Here is a 23,733-nt window from a genome sequence, read left to right as displayed (position 1 = left end):
TGAAATAGATTTCTTAGTTATATGATCTATTATATTCATAAGATAGTCGGTTTAATTGGTTTTCCATGGCTGCATAGGCGTAACCTCGAGCATTCATTGTCTTTTCTTCTAAACATATGAACGGTCCGTCTCTGCATAAAGTAACAAATTCGGTATTTGAATAGGTTTGATTATTTGAACATTTACCTCCATGTGACCATTTTCCGCATTTGTGACATCGTTCTAGGTGTCGTGCTCTTCTTTTCGCTGCGGATTTTGATTTTCCTTTACCAAATTGTAACTTATTATCTTCGCATCTGGATCCTTTTCTAACTCCGTCCATTCTTTCTCTGATTACTGATACTAATTCACTCGGTAGTATGTCATTATTACGTTTAGTGATCAAAGCGTGTAGCATTAGACCATGGTTTAATTCACAGGCAGTCTTCATTTCGTAAAAACCTAAAAAAAATAAAAATTCAGAATGGGGGGAGAAGACTAGTTCTTTAGGGTCTGCTAGGGAAAGACCATTCGGGTTCCATTTTCGAAAACTACACGAAAACAGACAATCTAACTCTAACAGAAATACATATTATCCTTTAAAGACTTGATTCTCCCCACACTTAGTTAGCTGTGGTATCGAAATTGTGATTAACTTCGTTGTCGACTTCCATCGGACCATGTATGTAATGTTTAACTCTGTGACCATTAACTTTAAATTCAATCCCATTTGAATTTATTAATTCTATCGTTCCGTATGGGAAAACTCTTTTGACTATGAATGGTCCAGACCATCTTGATTTCAATTTTCCAGGAAATAGCTTGAATCGTGAATTGAAAAGAAGAACTTTGTCTCCTTCTTTAAATTCTTTTGAACTTCTGATTCTTTTATCATGCCATTTCTTCATTCTTTCCTTATAGATTAACGAATTTTCGTATGCTTCATGTCTTAATTCTTCTAATTCATTTAGTTGACTTAATCGTAGACGTCCGGCTTCATGTAAATCAAGATTACATGTCTTCAAAGCCCAAAATGCTTTGTGTTCAATTTCTACTGGAAGATGACATGCTTTTCCATAAACAAGTCTAAAAGGTGTGGTTCCAATTGGAGTTTTGTAGGCTGTTCTAAAAGCCCAGAGTGCATCTTCCAATTTAATGGACCACTCCTTCGGATTTGATCCTACGGTTTTCTCTAGAATACGTTTTAAAGCTCGGTTGGTATTTTCAACTTGTCCACTTGTTTGTGGATGATATGCGGTGGAGATTTTATGAGTTACTCCATATCTTTTAAGAACTTTCTCAAGTTGATTATTACAGAAATGAGTACCCCGATCACTTATTAAAGCTTTCGGTGTTCCAAACCTTGCAAAAAGACGTTTTAAAAAGTTGACTACAACTCGTGCATCGTTAGTTGGGAGAGCTTGTGCTTCCGCCCATTTAGATACATAATCAATGGCTACGAGTATATATAGATTATTATGAGATTTTGGAAATGGACCCATAAAGTCAATACCCCAAATGTCAAATACTTCACATACTTGGATGACATTTTGTGGCATTTCATCACGTTGACTTATTTTTCCGGCCCTTTGACATGCATCACAGGATTTGCAAAGAAGGTGTGCGTCTTTGTAAATTGTAGGCCAATAGAATCCAGCTTCATAAACTTTTCTTGCTGTTAGTTGAGGCCCATAATGCCCTCCTGTTGGTCCTGTGTGACAATGGTTTAAAATTTTACTAGCTTCATCTCCAAATACGCATCGGCGTATTATTCCATCGGGACAACTTTTAAACAGATGTGGATCTTCCCAGAAATAGTGTTTTATATCACTGAAGAATTTCTTTCGTCTTTGGTACGATAATCCTTTTTCAAGGAATCCACAAACTAAGTAGTTTGCATAGTCTGCAAACCATGGGATTTCTTTATAATCTATCTTCAATAGATATTCATCAGGAAAGTTGTCTTTTATGGCCGATTCATTCAGAACTTCTAATTCGGGATTTTCAAGACGAGAAAGATGATCAGCGGCGAGATTTTCTGCTCCTCTTTTATCTCGGATTTCAATATCAAACTCTTGTAAGAGTAAGATCCAACGGATTAATCTTGGTTTAGCATCTTGTTTTGAAAATAGGTATCTAAGAGCAGAATGGTCGGTATAGACCACCGTTTTTGCTAGAACTAGATATGATCGAAATTTGTCAAAAGCAAAGACAATAGCAAGGAGTTCTTTTTCAGTAGTTGTATAGTTCGTTTGTGCTCCTTGTAACGTCTTACTAGCATAATATATAGGTTGAAATCGTTTTTCAATCCTTTGTCCTAAAACGGCTCCCATTGCAAAATCACTTGCATCGCACATTAGTTCAAATGGTAGATTCCAATTTGGTGTTATCATGATTGGTGCATTAGTGAGTTTTTCTTTAAGAATATTAAAAGATTTGATACACTCATCTGAAAAGATGAATGGCGCATCCTTTTCTAGGAGTTTATTCATAGGAGTGGCAATTTTAGAAAAATCTTTTATGAAACGTCGGTAAAAACCGGCATGCCCTAGAAAACTCCTAACTCCTCTAACATTGGTGGGATGTGGAAGTTTAGCAATTACATCTACTTTAGCTCTATCCACTTCAATTCCTTCTTTTGAAATTTTATGTCCAAGAACGATGCCTTCTTTAACCATGAAATGGCATTTCTCCCAATTAAGTACTAGATTTGATTTTTCGCATCTAATTAGCATTCGTTCCAGATTAACTAGACATGATTTAAATGTATCACCGAAGACTGAAAAGTCATCCATGAATACTTCCATGCATTCTTCTATCATGTCGTGAAAAATCGCCATCATACACCTTTGAAAGGTTGCAGGGGCGTTACAAAGTCCAAATGGCATGCGTTTGTAAGCAAAAGTACCATAAGGGCACGTGAATGTGGTTTTCTCTTGATCTTCGGGTGCTATTGGAATTTGAAAATATCCGGAAAATCCATCTAGAAAACAATAGTAACTATTTCCGGCTAATCTTTCCAACATTTGATCTATGAAAGGTAAGGGAAAGTGATCTTTTCTGGTGGCGTCATTTAATTTTCTATAATCAATACATACACGCCATCCTGTTACAGTCCTAGTAGGAATAAGCTCATTTTTCTCATTTGTGATGACAGTCATGCCACCCTTCTTAGGCACGCATTGAACTGGGCTTACCCATGGACTATCAGAGATTGGATATATTAAACCTGCATCTAGCAGTTTAATAATCTCTTTCTTAACTACATCTTGCATATTAGGATTTAGTCTTCGTTGACGTTGCACATACGTTTTATGACCTTCTTCCATAAGGATTTTATGTGTGCAATACGAAGGACTTATTCCTTTAATATCATGAATCTTCCATGCAATGGCTGGTTTATGAGCTTTCAACACAGAAATGAGTTGTGATTTCTCATTTTCAGTAAGAGAAGATGATATTATTACAGGTAATTCAGATTCACCATGTAAATAAGCGTATTCCAGATGGTTTGGAAGTGGCTTTAATTCTAATTTCGGAGGTTCTTCTATCGATGATTTATATCGATATCTGTCTTCTTCTTTTAGCATTTGAATTTCTTCTGTTGTTGGTTCATATCCATTAGCTATAAGTGTAGCTAACATTTCAGCTTCATCAATTGGTTCATTACCTTCTCCTAAAGAACATTCTCCTGTTCCTTGTAATTCTGGAAATTCTTCTAATAATTCTGCATGTGCATCTATAGTTTGAATATAATAACATGTATCATCTGCAGATTGTGGTTGTTGCATTGCTCTATCAACTGAAAAGGTAACACTCTCATCCTCTATACTTAGGGTCAGTTTCTTACCGAACACGTCTATCATTGCTTTAGCCGTGTTTAAGAATGGTCTTCCTAATATGAGAGGAACTTGAGAATCTTCTTCCATGTCCAGAACAACAAAATCTACTGGAAATACTAAAGTACCAACTTTAACTAGCATGTTCTCCATTATCCCTCTAGGATATTTTATTGATCTATCGGCTAGTTGTATGCTTATTCTGGTTGGTTTCAATTCTCCAAGGTCTAGTTTAGCGTATAGTGAATACGGCATTAGATTTATACTAGCACCTAAGTCTGCCAATGCTTCTATTGAACTAAGACTACCCAGAAAACATGGAATTGTGAAACTTCCTGGATCAGATAGTTTTTCTGGTATCTTATTCAACAGCACTGCTGAACAATTAGCATTCATAGTAACAGCCGAGAGTTCTTCCATTTTCTTTCTATTCGTGATTAGATCTTTCAAGAATTTAGCATATCTTGGCATTCCTGAAATTACATCAATGAAAGGAAGATTTACATTTATCTGTTTAAACATATCCAAGAATTTGGATTGCTCGGCTTCAAGTTTTTCTTTCTTCATTTTACTCGGGTAAGGAAGTGGTGGTTGGTATGGTTTAACATAAGGTTTATCCTTAACTGTGTTATCTTCATTAACCTTTTCAACTACCGGTTCTTTTTCCTTTTCTTGATCAGGTTGTGGTTCTTGTGGAGTAGGAATAGTTTCATCAGAAGTTACAGGTATTTCAGGTGGTTTAAGTGTTGTACCACTTCTTGTGGTAATAGCTTTAGCTGTTTCATTCCGGGGGTTAGTATTTGTATCACTAGGTAAACTTCCCGGTTTTCTTTCACCTATTAACCTTGCTAGGTTACTTACTTCTTGTTCCAGATTTTGAATAGAAGCTTGTTGATTTCTAAATGCTTGAGCATTTTGTTCATTTGTTTGTTTTTGAGATGTGAAAAACTGCGTTTGAGTTTCAACTAGCTTCGTCATCATATCTTCTAAATTCGGCTTTTTATCATCGGTTTGTTGTGGTGGTTTGTTTTGAAAATTAGGTCTTTGCTGATTGTAAGTATTATTGGATACTTGTTGATTGCTAGGACCTTGTTGGTTATTGTATGAAATATTTCGGTTATAATTCTGGTTTTGATTGTAAATCGGTCTTGGCGGTTGATAATTATTCTGATAATTATTTCCAGGCCTTTGGTTTATGTATGAAATATTCTCTCTTTGTTCCATTGTTAATTCAATACTGAGACAATCTTTTGTCAAATGTGGTCCTCCACACTGCTCACAACTAATTCGTATAGCATGAATATCTTTAGTCATCTTTTCCATTCGTCTCTCGAAAGCATCTATCTTTGCGGAAATGGAATCTAAGTCATGGCTAGAATCGGCTCTAGCTGCTTTAGATGATCTAATGATGTCTTTTTCTTGGTGCCACTCATGTGAGTGGGAAGCAGTATTATCAATAATTTTGTAAGCATCAGTTTCGGTTTTCTTCATAATAGAACCACCAGCTGCTATATCTATATCTTTCCTTGTAGTGATGTCGCATCCTTGGTAGAATATTTGTACTATTTGACAGGTGTCTAAACCATGTTGCGGACATCCTCTTAACAACTTTCCATATCTTGTCCACGCCTCATATAGAGTTTCATTTGGCTTCTGTGTGAACGTAACAATTTCTGCTTGAAGTCTTACGGCTTTAGATGCAGGAAAGAATTGTTTAAGAAATTTGTCAATTAAAACGTCCCATGTATCAATCGCCCCTTCAGGTAACGATTCCAACCAATCTTTGGCTTCTCCCTTTAAAGTCCAGGGAAATAACATGAGATATATCTGTTCATCCTCCACTTCTCGTATTTTAAATAGTGTGCAGATCCTATTAAAGGTACGTAGATGTTCATTTGGATCTTCCTTCGGCGCACCACTAAATTGGCATTGATTAGTCACCATGTGTAGAATTTGTCCTTTGATTTCATAATCTGGTGCATTAATGTCTGGATGAGTAATTGCGTGACCTTGGCCAGTGCGTTTAGCTCTCATTCGGTCTTCCATACTTAAAGGTTCCAGATTCTCCATAATTGAATTTGTTGAATCGGTATCACTAGATGCTTCAGATTTAATGGTTCGTTCCTCAACAATCTCTGTTTGAATGATTGGTGGTTCCGGAGGAAAGTTTAATGGTTCAGGATCTACGAACCTTTCCTGAATATTTTCTGGATTCTCAATTGTGAGGTTGGGTTCAAAAAATGGATTATCGGAAATTTGAACTGAAGTACTTGGTCGACTGGATGACGATTCTAAAGAAAAATCAACGGCGGTTATATTTGTTAAACGATGTCTTGATCGAGTTACAGGTGGTGAACGTACAAAAGGTGGTGAACGTCTTGCTCGGTGCATTCACAGAATATCCTATTAGTTTTTAAAAGGAAAGAAAAATTATAATAAGTTATCCAATCAATAGACTTTTCTGATTTTGCCCACGTTTCGAATAGCCAAAAGATGCAGCAGAGGGGCAGGATTCGTTTGGTCTCAATATAATTGAGGACTGTTTGGCTCCAATAACCCGGTCCACGTACAAATCCAACTATTACTACGAACCAGAAAATTTTGATGTCTATTAATTTAACTACTCAAAATAAATTTTCGTAATTTTAAGAAATTTAGATAAGAAGTAGAAAAAATTCTAAGTCCTAAAACTAGAATAGCGAGAAATAAGAGAGAAAGAGTTCGTCGCAAAAGGTCGAAAAAGAAAAATGGTTGAAAAATAAAAGGTGACGGAAAAATAAAAGAAACTTATAAAGACTTAAAAATACTTAACTAATTTAACCTTATTACTACAACTAACTTAAAATTATAATCGCAAATTGAAATTACTAATTGGAATGATAATTGGTACATAGTAAAAGGTGTCTAAAAATATTAAAGCTTACAGGAAAAACTAAATCCCAAATGGAAATAACTTAAAAAGAAACTAAAACTTAAAAAGGCGTCGCAAAATTTTAAAGCACCTAAATCTTAGTCTAAAGAAAAAGCACTTAAGGAATTCTACGGCAAAGCCTAAAAATCTAGGAGTAAAAATAACTATAGCTAAAACTAAGTTTAAAATTAAATATGAGCTAAAAAATACAAATATTACGCTACAACGATTAAAAAGGGACAAAATATAAAAATATACAAAAAGTTGTAAAAAGTACAATTTTTATAAAAATATTATTTTTATATTATTTATTTAATAAAACTATTAATTTTATAATTTTATAAAAACTTAATTAATACTAAATACATAAATAAATAAAAAGTAAAAATAAAACTAAAACTAAAAATAATAATAATAATAATTATAATTAGGTTTAATAATTAATAATAATTTAAAATAACCCGTAATCAATGCTTGATTAGGGTTTTGTCCGTGTGTCAGAAGGTCTCCGCGAGTTGCGGTGATTAATGAGGAAAACCCCGCGAGTCGCGGGGTTCTGTAATTCAGTTGACAGGTAGTAATTTTTTACGCGTTTTCTTTATTTTTTTTTTTATTTTTTTTTATTTTATGTTTTCTGTTTTTTTAAAATAAATAAAAGATGTTTAATAAAATTTATATTTTTATAAACTAAAATAGAAATAAAGAAACTTATAAAACTTAAATATTTAACAAAATCTTAAAAATACTAATATTTTTGTTTTTCTTTTTATATTTTTCGAATTTTTTAAAACGTAATTTTACAAAAGCGAATTTTTAATAAAAGTAAACTAAAAATTTTTTTTTTTTTATATTAGCGTTGCGCTTCCGGCTTTTAAGAGTTTTTCCCCGGCAGCGGCGCCAAAAATAACTTGATGTCGAGCGAGGTGTATATAAAATAGTTATTATTTTACTAGGAAAATACTATTAAATACGATACAATTTTACACAAGATATTTATTTATTTATAGAATGGATATACTTAAACCTTGCTACAACACTTATAGGCAGTGTACCTAATCGTACAGTAGTGTAGTTTTTAGTAAGTCCGGTTCGTTCCACAGGGAAATCTTTAAACAAAGCTCAACGCTATATTAGTTTACTTTTATAAAAATACAAATATATATATAAGTAATATTATTATTATAAGGGGGGGTTTTTACCGTTTAATGACCGGTTTGTCGATTTTAAGACTTTAGTCGCAGTTAAAACCTAATGTAAAATATAAAATAAATACAAGACTTAAATTAAAGCGTAAAGTAAATAACGATAATGAAATTGCGAATAATAAAAGTGCGATAAAATAAACTTGCGATAATTAAAAAGTACGATAATTAAAAGTGCGATAAAATAAAATAACAATTAATAAAATGCGATAATTAGAAGTGCAATTAAATATAAAATAAAGGAAATTAAATATGATATAAAAGAATTGTGCTTATTTAAACTTCCGTAATCATGATGTTTGACGTGTTGATTTTAGTTTTATGCCCATGGGTTAATTGTCCTTTGTCCTGGATTATTCAATATGTCCGTCTGGTTTTTGTCCATAACAGTCCATCAGTCATAAATATAAATTGCAAGTGTCCTTGTCAAATTATTATTATACCCGAAGTTAAATATTCCAACTAATTGGGGATTCGAATTGTAACAAGGTTTTAATACTTTGTTTAATGAATACACCAGGTTATCGACTGCGTGTAAACCAAGGTTTTATCACTTTGTTAACAATTACACCAATTACCCTTGAATGTAATTTCACCCCTGTTTTAATTATTCTAGTGGCTATTAATCCATTCCCGTGTCCGGTTAAATGAACGATTATTCGTACATATAAATACCCCGCCCATCGTGTCCGATCGAGTGTATATGGTAATTTATAGGGACGCCCAATTGTAAATCTTTATATTAACATTAACAAACTTTCATTTAGTTAAACAAATATAAAGCCCATTAATAGCCCATAGTCTAGTTTCCACAAGTGTCGTTCTTTTGTCCAAACCCCAATTATGGTACAAAGCCCAATTACCCAATTTTAGTAATTAGCCCAACATCATGATTACTTCGTTTTAAATAAGCATAATAATAACTTAGCTACGAGACATTAATATAAAAAGGTTGAACATAACTTACAATGATTAAAAAATAGCGTAGCGTTACACGGACAGAATTTCGACTTACACCCTTACAACATTCGCTAACATACCCTTATTATTAGAATTATAATTAAAATTAAAATATAAATTATAAATATAAATATATTTACGTATGAAGAGGAAGAGAAAAAAGATGATCTAATTTGATCAGAATTCGGTTGGTTTTATAGCCAGACTTGATTTTTGGGGCTCCGCGACTCGCGGCAAAATGCCCTTAAAACTCCGCGAGTCGCGGAGAGGTATTTACAGCTCACACCCTTGGAGTTTCTTGCTGCCGACGGTTTTTAATATATATATAATATATATATAATTAATATAATTAATTATATATTATATTATATTTATATACATAGTTAACTTGTAATTTTTAGTCCGTTGCGTCGAGCGTTAAGAGTTGACTCTGGTCCCGGTTCCGGATTTTCGAACGTCCTTGCGTACAATTTTATATTTTGTACTTTGCGTTTTGAATCTTGTACTTCTGTAATTTCGAGACGTTTCTTATCAATAATTGGAACCTTTTTGATTGTCTTTTGTTCTTTTGAGCTTTTTGGTCGTTTGCGTCTTCAATTCGTCGAATCTGTCTTTTGTCTTCACCTTTTATTATTTAAACGAATATCACTTGTAAATAGAACAATTGCAACTAAAAGCTTGTCTTTCTTGAGGAATAATGCTATGAAATATATGTTCGTTTTTAGCATTATCACGCGTGCATGTAATCATACCCAACTGGCATCCACGCGCGTAAATAAAATGCTACCCGTCGATTGCGTTACACGTGTACAGCCACGATCACACCACTCCATCACATGACCCTCAATCTTCCCTATAAATAGCCCATTTTGCAGCTCACTTCCACTTTCTTGCATCAAGCTTCCTCGTTACGCTGCCAATTTGAATTCCGATCAAAAATCAAACATTCCGGCCACCATTTAACGGTTAGTATTCATCCGATTACTCCTAGAAAATGACTAAAGCTAACGAGACGTATGTAGATAGCGTAGGGTCTGTTATAGAGCAGAAGCACATAGATTACTTAGTGAAACAGTACCCCCCCTGAAATGTCCCGTTCTTATTGATTAAAAACGTTCCATATTAATTGATTTCGTTGCGAGGTTTTGACCTCTATATGAGACATTTTTCAAAGACTGCATTCATTTTTAAAACAAACCATAACCTTTATTTCATAGATAAAGGTTTTAAAAACTTTACGTAGATTATCAAATAATGATAATCTAAAATATCCTGTTTACACACGACCATTACATAATGGTTTACAATACAAATATGTTACAACAAAATAAGTTTCTTGAATGCAGTTTTTACACAATATCATACAAGCATGGACTCCAAATCTCGTCCTTATTTAAGTATGCGACAGCGGAAGCTCTTAATAATCACCTGAGAATAAACATGCTTAAAACGTCAACAAAAATGTTGGTGAGTTATAGGTTTAACCTATATATATCAAATCATAATAATAGACCACAAGATTTCATATTTCAATACACATCCCATAGATAGAGATAAAAATCATTCATATGGTGAACACCTGGTAACCGACATTAACAAGATGCATATATATAAGAATATCCCCATCATTCCGGGACACCCTTCGGATATGATATAAATTTCGAAGTACTAAAGCATCCGGTACTTTGGATGGGGTTTGTTAGGCCCAATAGATCTATCTTTAGGATTCGCGTCAATTAGGGTGTCTGTTCCCTAATTCTTAGATTACCAGACTTAATAAAAAGGGGCATATTCGATTTCGATAATTCAACCATAGAATGTAGTTTCACGTACTTGTGTCTATTTTGTAAATCATTTATAAAACCTGCATGTATTCTCATCCCAAAAATATTAGATTTTAAAAGTGGGACTATAACTCACTTTCACAGATTTTTACTTCGTCGGGAAGTAAGACTTGGTCACTGGTTGATTCACGAACCTATAACAATATATACATATATATCAAAGTATGTTCAAAATATATTTACAACATTTTTAATATATTTTGATGTTTTAAGTTTATTAAGTCAGCTGTCCTCGTTAGTAACCTACAACTAGTTGTCCACAGTTAGATGTACAGAAATAAATCGATAAATATTATCTTGAATTAATCCACGACCCAGTGTATACGTATCTCAGTATTGATCACAACTCAAACTATATATATTTTGGAATCAACCTCAACCCTGTATAGCCAACTCCAACATTCACATATAGAGTGTCTATGGTTGTTCCAAAATATATATAGATGTGTCGACATGATAGGTCGAAACATTGTATACGTGTCTATGGTATCTCAAGATTACATAATATACAATACAATTTGATTAAGTTATGGTTGGAATAGATTTTTTACCAATTTTCACGTAGCTAAAATGAGAAAAATTATCCAATCTTGTTTTACCCATAACTTCTTCATTTTAAATCCGTTTTGAGTGAATCAAATTTCTATGGTTTCATATTGAACTCTATTTTATGAATCTAAATAGAAAAAGTATAGGTTTATAGTCAGAAAAATAAGTTAGAAGTCGTTTTTGTAAAGGTAGTCATTTCAGTCGAAAGAACGACGTCTAGATGACCATTTTAGAAAACATACTTCCACTTTGAGTTTAACCATAATTTTTGGATATAGTTTCATGTTCATAATAAAAATCATTTTCTCAGAATAATAACTTTTAAATCAAAGTTTATCATAGTTTTTAATTAACTAACCCAAAACAGCCCGCGGTGTTACTACGACGGCGTAAATCCGGTTTTACGGTGTTTTTCGTGTTTCCAGGTTTTAAATCATTAAGTTAGCATATCATATAGATGTAGAACATGTGTTTAGTTGATTTTAAAAGTCAAGTTAGAAGGATTAACTTTTGTTTGCGAACAAGTTTAGAATTAACTAAACTATGTTCTAGTGATTACAAGTTTAAACCTTCGAATAAGATAGCTTTATATGTATGAATCGAATGATGTTATGAACATCATTACTACCTTAAGTTCCTTGGATAAACCTACTGGAAAAGAGAAAAATGGATCTAGCTTCAATGGATCCTTGGATGGCTCGAAGTTCTTGAAGCAGAATCATGACACGAAAACAAGTTCAAGTAAGATCATCACTTGAAATAAGATTGTTATAGTTATAGAAATTGAACCAAAGTTTGAATATGATTATTACCTTGTATTAGAATGATAACCTACTGTAAGAAACAAAGATTTCTTGAGGTTGGATGATCACCTTACAAGATTGGAAGTGAGCTAGCAAACTTGAAAGTATTCTTGATTTTATGAAACTAGAACTTTTGGAATTTATGAAGAACACTTAGGACTTGAAGATAGAACTTGAGAGAGATCAATTAGATGAATAAAATTGAAGAATTAAAGTGTTTGTAGGTGTTTTTGGTCGTTGGTGTATGGATTAGATATAAAGGATATGTTATTTTGTTTTCATGTAAATAAGTCATGAATGATTACTCATATTTTTGTAATTTTATGAGATATTTCATGCTAGTTGCCAAATGATGGTTCCCACATGTGTTAGGTGACTCACATGGGCTGCTAAGAGCTGATCATTGGAGTGTATATACCAAGAGTACATACATCTAAAAGCTGTGTATTGTACGAGTACGAATACGGGTGCATACGAGTAGAATTGTTGATGAAACTGAACGAGGATGTAATTGTAAGCATTTTTGTTAAGTAGAAGTATTTTGATAAGTGTATTGAAGTCTTTCAAAAGTGTATAAATACATATTAAAACACTACATGTATATACATTTTAACTGAGTCGTTAAGTCATCGTTAGTCGTTACATGTAAGTGTTGTTTTGAAACCTTTAGGTTAACGATCTTGTTAAATGTTGTTAACCCAATGTTTATAATATCAAATGAGATTTTAAATTATTATATTATCATGATATTATCATGTATGAATATCTCTTAATATGATATATATACATTAAATGTCTTTACAACGATAATCGTTACATATATGTCTCGTTTAAAAATCATTAAGTTAGTAGTCTTGTTTTTACATATGTAGTTCATTGTTAATATACTTAATGATATATTTACTTATCATAGTATCATGTTAACTATATATATATAAATATATATGTCATCATATAGTTTTTACAAGTTTTAACGTTCGTGAATCACCAGTCAACTTGGGTGGTCAATTGTCTATATGAAACATATTTCAATTAATCAAGTCTTAACAAGTTTGATTGCTTAACATGTTGGAAACATTTAATCATGTAAATATCAATCTCAATTAATATATATAAACATGGAAAAGTTCGGGTCACTACAGTGCCTACCCGTTAAATAAATTTCGTCCCGAAATTTTAAGCTGTTGAAGGTGTTGACGAATCTTCTGGAAATAGATGCGGGTATTTCTTCTTCATCTGATCTTCACGCTCCCAGGTGAACTCGGGTCCTCTACGAGCATTCCATCGAACCTTAACAATTGGTATCTTGTTTTGCTTAAGTCTTTTAACCTCACGATCCATTATTTCGACGGGTTCTTCGATGAATTGAAGTTTTTCGTTGATTTGGATTTCATCTAACGGAATAGTGAGATCTTCTTTAGCAAAACATTTCTTCAAATTCGAGACGTGGAAAGTGTTATGTACAGCCGCGAGTTGTTGAGGTAACTCAAGTCGGTAAGCTACTGGTCCGACACGATCAATAATCTTGAATGGTCCAATATACCTTGGATTTAATTTCCCTCATTTACCAAATCGAACAACGCCTTTCCAAGGTGCAACTTTAAGCATGACCATCTCTCCAATTTCAAATTCTATATCTTTTCTTTTAATGTCAGCGTAGCTCTTTTGTCGACTTTGGGCGGTTTTCAACCGTTGTTGAATTTGGATGATCTTCTCGGTAGTTTCTTGTATAATCTCCGGACCCGTAATCTGTCTATCCCCCACTTCACTCCAACAAATCAGAGACCTGCACCTTCTACCATAAAGTGCTTCAAACGGCGCCATCTCAATGCTTGAATGGTAGCTGTTGTTGTAGGAAAATTCTGCTAACGGTAGATGTCGATCCCAACTGTTTCCGAAATCAATAACACATGCTCGTAGCATGTCTTCAAGCGTTTGTATCGTCCTTTCGCTCTGCCCATCAGTTTGTGGATGATAGGCAGTACTCATGTCTAGACGAGTTCCTAATGCTTGCTGTAATGTCTGCCAGAATCTTGAAATAAATCTGCCATCCCTATCAGAGATAATAGAGATTGGTATTCCATGTCTGGAGACGACTTCCTTCAAATACAGTCGTGCTAACTTCTCCATCTTGTCATCTTCTCTTATTGGCAGGAAGTGTGCTGATTTGGTGAGACGATCAACTATTACCCAAATAGTATCAAAACCACTTGCAGTCCTTGGCAATTTAGTGATGAAATCCATGGTAATGTTTTCCCATTTCCATTCCGGGATTTCAGGTTGTTGAAGTAGACCTGATGGTTTCTGATGCTCAGCTTTGACCTTAGAACACGTCAAACATTCTCCTACGTATTTAGCAACATCGGCTTTCATACCCGGCCACCAAAAATGTTTCTTGAGATCCTTGTACATCTTCCCCATTCCAGGATGTATTGAGTATCTGGTTTTATGAGCTTCTCTAAGTACCATTTCTCTCATATCTCCAAATTTTGGTACCCAAATCCTTTCAGCCCTATACCGGGTTCCGTCTTCCCGAATATTAAGATGCTTCTCCGATCCTTTGGGTATTTCATCTTTAAATTTCCCTCTTTTAAAACTCCTTGTTGCGCCTCCTTTATTTGAGTAGTAAGGTTATTATGAATCATTATATTCATAGATTTTACTCGAATGGGTTCTCTGTCCTTCCTGCTCAAGGCATCGGCTACCACATTTGCCTTCCCTGGGTGGTAACGAATCTCAAAGTTGTAATCATTCAACAATTCAATCCACCTACGCTGCCTCATATTCAGTTGTTTCTGATTAAATATGTGTTGAAGACTTTTGTGGTCAGTATATATAATACTTTTGACCCCATATAAGTAGTGCCTCCAAGTCTTTAATGCAAAAACAACCGCGCCTAATTCCAAATCATGCGTCGTATAATTTTGCTCGTGAATCTTCAATTGTCTAGACGCATAAGCAATCACCTTCGTTCGTTGCATTAATACACAACCGAGACCTTGCTTTGATGCATCACAATAAATCACAAAATCATCATTCCCTTCAGGCAATGACAATATAGGTGCCGTAGTTAGCTTTTTCTTCAATAACTGAAACGCTTTCTCTTGTTCATCATTCCATTCAAATTTCTTCCCTTTATGCGTTAATGCAGTCAAGGGTTTTGCTATTCTGGAAAAGTCTTGGATGAACCTTCTGTAGTAACCAGCTAGTCCTAAAAACTGGCGTATGTGTTTCGGAGTTTTCGGGGTTTCCCACTTTTCAACAGTTTCTATCTTTGCCGGATCCACCTTAATACCTTCTTTGTTCACTATGTGACCGAGGAATTGAACTTCTTCCAACCAAAATGCACACTTTGAAAACTTAGCGTACAATTCTTCCTTCCTCAATACTTCTAACACCTTTCTCAAATGTTCACCGTGTTCTTGGTCATTCTTTGAGTAAATAAGTATGTCATCAATGAAAACAATGACAAACTTGTCAAGGTATGGTCCACACACTCGGTTCATAAGGTCCATGAACACAGCTGGTGCATTAGTTAAACCAAACGGCATGACCATAAACTCGTAATGACCGTAACGTGTTCTGAAAGCAGTCTTTGGAATATCATCTTCTTTCACCCGCATTTGATGATACCCGGAACGTAAGTCAATCTTTGAATAAACAGACGAGCCTTGTAGTTGATCAAATAAGTCGTCGATTCTCGGTAGTGGGTAGCGGTTCTTGATGGTAAGTTTGTTCAACTCTAGGTAGTCGATACACAATCTGAATGTACCATCTTTCTTCTTGACAAACAAAACAGGAGCTCCCCACGGTGATGTGCTTGGTCGAATGAAACCACGCTCTAAAAGTTCTTGTAATTGGCTTTGTAGTTCTTTCATCTCGCTGGGTGCGAGTCTGTAAGGAGCACGAGCTATTGGGGCAGCTCCTGGTATAAGATCTATTTGAAATTCAACGGATCGATGTGGGGGTAATCCCGGTAATTCTTTCGGAAATACATCGGGAAATTCTTTTGCAATGGGAACATCATTGATGCTCTTTTCTTCAGTTTGTACTTTCTCGACGTGTGCTAGAATAGCATAGCAACCTTTTCTTATTAGTTTTTGCGCCTTCAAATTACTAATAAGATGTAGCTTCGTGTTGCCCTTTTCTCCGTACACCATTAAGGGTTTTCCTTTTTCTCGTATAATGCGAATTGCATTTTTGTAACAGACGATCTCTGCTTTCACTTCTTTCAACCAGTCCATACCGATTATCACATCAAAACTCCCTAACTCTACTGGTATCAAATCAATCTTAAATGTTTCGCTAACCAGTTTAATTTCTCGATTCCGATATATATTATCTGCTGAAATTAATTTACCATTTGCTAATTCGAGTAAAAATTTACTATCCAAAGGCGTCAATGGACAACTTAATTTAGCACAAAAATCTCTACTCATATAGCTTCTATCCGCACCCGAATCAAATAAAACGTAAGCAGATTTATTGTCAATAAGAAACGTACCCGTAACAAGCTCCGGGTCTTCCTGTGCCTCTGCCGCATTAATATTGAAAACTCTTCCGCGGCCTTGTCCATTCGTGTTCTCCTGGTTCGGGAAATTTCTAATAATGTGGCCCGGTTTTCCACATTTATAACAAATTACATTGGCATAACTTGCTCCGACACTACTTGCTCCGCCATTACTCGTTCTGACACCATTTGTTCCTTTCGTTCTATTAACCCCTAGTCCATAGACCTCACACTTTGCCGCGCTATGACCATTTCTTTTACACTTGTTGCAAAATTTGGTGCAGAACCCCGAGTGATACTTTTCACACCTTTGGCATAGCTGCTTCTGATTGTTGTTATTGTTGCGGTTATTATTGTTGTTGGGATGATTGTTGTAGTTGCTGTTGTTGTTGTTGTTATTGTTGTTGGGCCGTTTGTTGTAGTTGCGATTGATGTTGCGATTGTTGGGATAATTGTTGCGATTATTGTTGTAATTGCTGTTGTTGTTGTATTGGTGATTCTTATCACCGTTTTCCTCCCACTTTCTTTTGACTTGCTTCACATTGGCCTCTTCAGTACACTTACTTATGGCAAACACCGATTCAACCTTCTCGGTCCACCGTTTCAATCCGATCGGTCCTTCGGTTCCATCAAATTCCAAAGGTTTGCAGGCAGTGAATTCTTTGTAGGTGCATCCTACACGATTTCCTGTACTGCTAGATCCAAGGTTATTGTTGGTATGTAGCGCAGCCTGTACTGCTGCTATGTTTGAAGCTAGAAAAGTACGGAATTCCTCTTCATTCATATTCACGGTGTGTCGAGTAGTCGGTGCCATTTCCTTCAAAATAGTTAAATGGAACAAGTTAATCATACAGAATATTAAGAGTAGTTAATAGTATTTCGTAGCATAATATGAACTCATTTATAAAAGCTTTTTCTTCATATTAGCGTTTTATAAGTTTAAATTCGGGTAGTACCTACCCGTTAAGTTCATACTTAGTAGCTAATATACAATTCAACTACTACAATTCTATATGAAAAACTGATTATAATAATATTTCGCATTCAAACTTTTATACAATAATTTACAAACTTACAATACCGCTTATTTTACATAAAGCATGAAATATAGCACACAATAACTTTGATACAAGATAGTTGTGAAGATAATTCTAGCTAGTACACAAGTCGTTCAGCAAAGGCAATAAAGACACGTAATTCATACGTCCAGAAACAAGTCATGCATTCTGGTTTTACTAGGACTACTTCCCATCCTTGGTCTTGTGGAACATAACCGTTATGGCCGTTGATAAGACAGCGTGTTGTAACGTCGTCAAAGGGACGAGGGTTACGTAATGTCCAACAGTCCCGTAACAATCTAAAAACCTCATTTCTTACCCCAATTACCGACTCCATCACTTGTGGGAACGTTTTGTTTAATAGTTGTAGCCCGATGTTCTTGTTCTCACTTTGGTGAGAAGCGAACATTACTAATCCGTAAGCATAACATGCTTCTTTATGTTGCATGTTAGCCGCTTTTTCTAAATCACGAAGTCCAATATTCGGATATATTGAGTCAAAATAATTTCTTAACCCATTGCGTAAAATAGCATTTGGGTTCCCCGCAATATATGCGTCAAAGTAAACACATCGTAACTTATTGGTTTCCCAATGTGATATCCCCCATCTTTCAAACGAAAGTCTCTTATAAACCAAGACATTCTTGGAACGTTCTTCGAATGTCTTACAAACTGATCTCGCCTTAAATAGTTGTGCCGAAGAATTCTGACCGACTCTAGACAAGATTTCATCAATCATGTCTCCGGGTAGGTCTCTTAAAATATTGGGTTGTCTATCCATTTTGTGTTTTTATACTGTAAAATAGACAAGAGTTAGATTCATAAAAAAAATACTTATTAATACAAGCAATTTTTACATATATCATAAAGCATAAGCACACTATATTACATATATTACACCACACGAATACAACTATCTTATTCCGACTCGCTTGTTTCTTCTTCTTCGGTTTTGGTTCGTTTTGCCAAATTTCTAGGGATATATGATATTCCCCTAATACGAGCCGTCGTGATCCACATTAGTTTAGAAAAACCTAGTGGTTTAGAGGTTCCCGGGTCATTGTTACAACTTAAGGACTTCGGGGGTTGACGATACATATAAAGTTCATCGGGGTTGGAATTAGATTTCTCTATTTTTATGTCCTTTCCCTTATTATTTTCTTTTGCCTTTTTAAATTCAGTTGGGGTAATTTCTATAACATCATCGGAATTCTCGTCGGAATCCGATTCATCGGAGAATTGGTAATCCTCCCAATATTTTGCTTCCTTGGCGGAAACACCATTGACCATAATTAACCTTGGTCGGTTGGTTGAGGATTTTCTTTTACTTAACCGTTTTATTATTTCCCCCACCGGTTCTATTTCTTCATCCGGTTCCGATTCTTCTTCCGGTTCCGATTCTTCTTCCGGTTCCGACTCTTCTTCCGGTTCCTCTTCGGGAACTTGTGAATCAGTCCACGAATCATTCCAATTTACATTTGACTCTTCATTATTATTAGGTGAGTCAATGGGACTTGTTCTAGAGGTAGACATCTATCACATAATACCAAACGCGTTAAGAGATTAATATATCACATAATATTCACATGTTAAAAATATATAGTTTCCAACAAAATTTGTTAAGCAATCATTTTTCAAGTAAACACGGTCGAAGTCCAGACTCACTAATGCATCCTAACAAACTCGATAAGACACACTAATGCAAAATTCTGGTTCTCTAAGACCAACGCTCGGATACCAACTGAAATGTCCCGTTCTTATTGATTAAAAACGTTCCATATTAATTGATTTCGTTGCGAGGTTTTGACCTCTATATGAGACATTTTTCAAAGACTGCATTCATTTTTAAAACAAACCATAACCTTTATTTCATAGATAAAGGTTTTAAAAACTTTACGTAGATTATCAAATAATGATAATCTAAAATATCCTGTTTACACACGACCATTACATAATGGTTTACAATACAAATATGTTACAACAAAATAAGTTTCTTGAATGCAGTTTTTACACAATATCATACAAGCATGGACTCCAAATCTCGTCCTTATTTAAGTATGCGACAGCGGAAGCTCTTAATAATCACCTGAGAATAAACATGCTTAAAACGTCAACAAAAATGTTGGTGAGTTATAGGTTTAACCTATATATATCAAATCATAATAATAGACCACAAGATTTCATATTTCAATACACATCCCATAGATAGAGATAAAAATCATTCATATGGTGAACACCTGGTAACCGACATTAACAAGATGCATATATATAAGAATATCCCCATCATTCCGGGACACCCTTCGGATATGATATAAATTTCGAAGTACTAAAGCATCCGGTACTTTGGATGGGGTTTGTTAGGCCCAATAGATCTATCTTTAGGATTCGCGTCAATTAGGGTGTCTGTTCCCTAATTCTTAGATTACCAGACTTAATAAAAAGGGGCATATTCGATTTCGATAATTCAACCATAGAATGTAGTTTCACGTACTTGTGTCTATTTTGTAAATCATTTATAAAACCTGCATGTATTCTCATCCCAAAAATATTAGATTTTAAAAGTGGGACTATAACTCACTTTCACAGATTTTTACTTCGTCGGGAAGTAAGACTTGGCCACTGGTTGATTCACGAACCTATAACAATATATACATATATATCAAAGTATGTTCAAAATATATTTACAACATTTTTAATATATTTTGATGTTTTAAGTTTATTAAGTCAGCTGTCCTCGTTAGTAACCTACAACTAGTTGTCCACAGTTAGATGTACAGAAATAAATCGATAAATATTATCTTGAATTAATCCACGACCCAGTGTATACGTATCTCAGTATTGATCACAACTCAAACTATATATATTTTGGAATCAACCTCAACCCTGTATAGCCAACTCCAACATTCACATATAGAGTGTCTATGGTTGTTCCGAAATATATATAGATGTGTCGACATGATAGGTCGAAACATTGTATACGTGTCTATGGTATCTCAAGATTACATAATATACAATACAATTTGATTAAGTTATGGTTGGAATAGATTTGTTACCAATTTTCACGTAGCTAAAATGAGAAAAATTATCCAATCTTGTTTTACCCATAACTTCTTCATTTTAAATCCGTTTTGAGTGAATCAAATTGCTATGGTTTCATATTGAACTCTATTTTATGAATCTAAATAGAAAAAGTATAGGTTTATAGTCAGAAAAATAAGTTACAAGTCGTTTTTGTAAAGGTAGTCATTTCAGTCGAAAGAACGACGTCTAGATGACCATTTTAGAAAACATACTTCCACTTTGAGTTTAACCATAATTTTTGGATATAGTTTCATGTTCATAATAAAAATCATTTTCTCAGAATAATAACTTTTAAATCAAAGTTTATCATAGTTTTTAATTAACTAACCCAAAACAGCCCGCGGTGTTACTACGACGGCGTAAATCCGGTTTTACGGTGTTTTTCGTGTTTCCAGGTTTTAAATCATTAAGTTAGCATATCATATAGATGTAGAACATGTGTTTAGTTGATTTTAAAAGTCAAGTTAGAAGGATTAACTTTTGTTTGCGAACAAGTTTAGAATTAACTAAACTATGTTCTAGTGATTACAAGTTTAAACCTTCGAATAAGATAGCTTTATATGTATGAATCGAATGATGTTATGAACATCATTACTACCTTAAGTTCCTTGGATAAACCTACTGGAAAAGAGAAAAATGGATCTAGCTTCAATGGATCCTTGGATGGCTCGAAGTTCTTGAAGCAGAATCATGACACGAAAACAAGTTCAAGTAAGATCATCACTTGAAATAAGATTATTATAGTTATAGAAATTGAACCAAAGTTTGAATATGATTATTACCTTGTATTAGAATGATAACCTACTGTAAGAAACAAAGATTTCTTGAGGTTGGATGATCACCTTACAAGATTGGAAGTGAGCTAGCAAACTTGAAAGTATTCTTGATTTTATGAAACTAGAACTTTTGGAATTTATGAAGAACACTTAGAACTTGAAGATAGAACTTGAGAGAGATCAATTAGATGAAGAAAATTGAAGAATGAAAGTGTTTGTAGGTGTTTTTGGTCGTTGGTGTATGGATTAGATATAAAGGATATGTTATTTTGTTTTCATGTAAATAAGTCATGAATGATTACTCATATTTTTGTAATTTTATGAGATATTTCATGCTAGTTGCCAAATGATGGTTCCCACATGTGTTAGGTGACTCACATGGGCTGCTAAGAGCTGATCATTGGAGTATATATACCAATAGTACATACATCTAAAAGCTGTGTATTGTACGAGTACGAATACGGGTGCATACGAGTAGAATTGTTGATGAAACTGAACGAGGATGTAATTGTAAGCATTTTTGTTAAGTAGAAGTATTTTGATAAGTGTATTGAAGTCTTTCAAAAGTGTATAAATACATATTAAAACACTACATGTATATACATTTTAACTGAGTCGTTAAGTCATCGTTAGTCGTTACATGTAAGTGTTGTTTTGAAACCTTTAGGTTAACGATCTTGTTAAATGTTGTTAACCCAATGTTTATAATATCAAATGAGATTTTAAATTATTATATTATCATGATATTATCATGTATGAATATCTCTTAATATGATATATATACATTAAATGTCTTTACAACGATAATCGTTACATATATGTCTCGTTTAAAAATCATTAAGTTAGTAGTCTTGTTTTTACATATGTAGTTCATTGTTAATATACTTAATGATATATTTACTTATCATAGTATCATGTTAACTATATATATATAAATATATATGTCATCATATAGTTTTTACAAGTTTTAACGTTCGTGAATCACCAGTCAACTTGGGTGGTCAATTGTCTATATGAAACATATTTCAATTAATCAAGTCTTAACAAGTTTGATTGCTTAACATGTTGGAAACATTTAATCATGTAAATATCAATCTCAATTAATATATATAAACATGGAAAAGTTCGGGTCACTACACCCCCCCCCCTAGCCAAGTACAATCCGGTGCCCCCTTTGTCCAATCAGCGAGCCCACGAGCCACCGGAGAAAAAGGTGGCTATTTAAGAACATGCTTTTAAGCATGGCAACTTTAGGGTTCCTCCCACTGATTTCTTTCTGGGCGTGCTAGATCACTTTAAGGTCGGATTAGGTCAGTTACACCCTTACGCTATAGGAAAAATAGTCTTGTCCGAGATGTGGTGCGTTGCACTCAAGAAAGTGCCCCCGGTGAAGGTGTTTTGCCATTTATACCGACTAGCCCACCACCACAAATCGTGGTTCACCTTCTTCGCTCGTCAAAACTTCACCAAGACCCCAAAATCGAATGCGGGGAATTGGAAAGAGACATTCTTTTTCATCGACCAAACTGTGGTGAGTGCAAACTTCCCGCAAACGCTGATATGGTTCGAGAAGGTGGAGAAGGATGTAAACAAGACCCCCGCCCTGGATGAGGATGAAAGGAAACTATTAGTGGAGTGTGCAAACGCACAGCTAGTGCATCGATCATATGGGAACGTAATGCTGCGGCTAGGGAAGATATCAGCACACTGGCCATGGGAGGATGTGCGCCCAGCCATAGTCGGACCGGATGGAAAGGGTAGGAATAGTATAATCGCGTACTAAACTGTTTTTGTATGTATATTATCTAGCGCATGCGCGTATCTTTGCAGAAATGAGGATGAAGAAGGTGCTGACTACGGAAGAGATTGCGGGAATCTCCTTCCGCAAGCAAGATGTGAACGTACAGCTAGAGCAGGAGAAAGCTAGCGAAAATGTGGAGCAATCGCCTGCGGCATCTGGCAACAAATGCAAAGCAGCTGAGACCTCTGTGGCTCAGCAGAAGAAGAAGAAGATGACTCCCAAACAAAGGGAGGACATGCGGAACGATAACTTTGTTCCAATCGAGCCACGCTCCGCAGAACTACTTCCCCCCATTACTGGTAAGCGTCCATTCCTTGCGCCTTTACCACATACTAAAGTTCACGTTATAACTATTTACTGATATGCAGAGCATGTGGAGGAGACGCAGCCGTCCACCCCGCGGGTCAACCCAGATCTCCA

Source organism: Rutidosis leptorrhynchoides, chromosome 1 (assembly GCF_046630445.1).
Source record: "Rutidosis leptorrhynchoides isolate AG116_Rl617_1_P2 chromosome 1, CSIRO_AGI_Rlap_v1, whole genome shotgun sequence".
Lineage (NCBI taxonomy): Eukaryota > Viridiplantae > Streptophyta > Magnoliopsida > Asterales > Asteraceae > Rutidosis > Rutidosis leptorrhynchoides.
Note: the sequence above shows the minus strand (reverse complement) of the source record.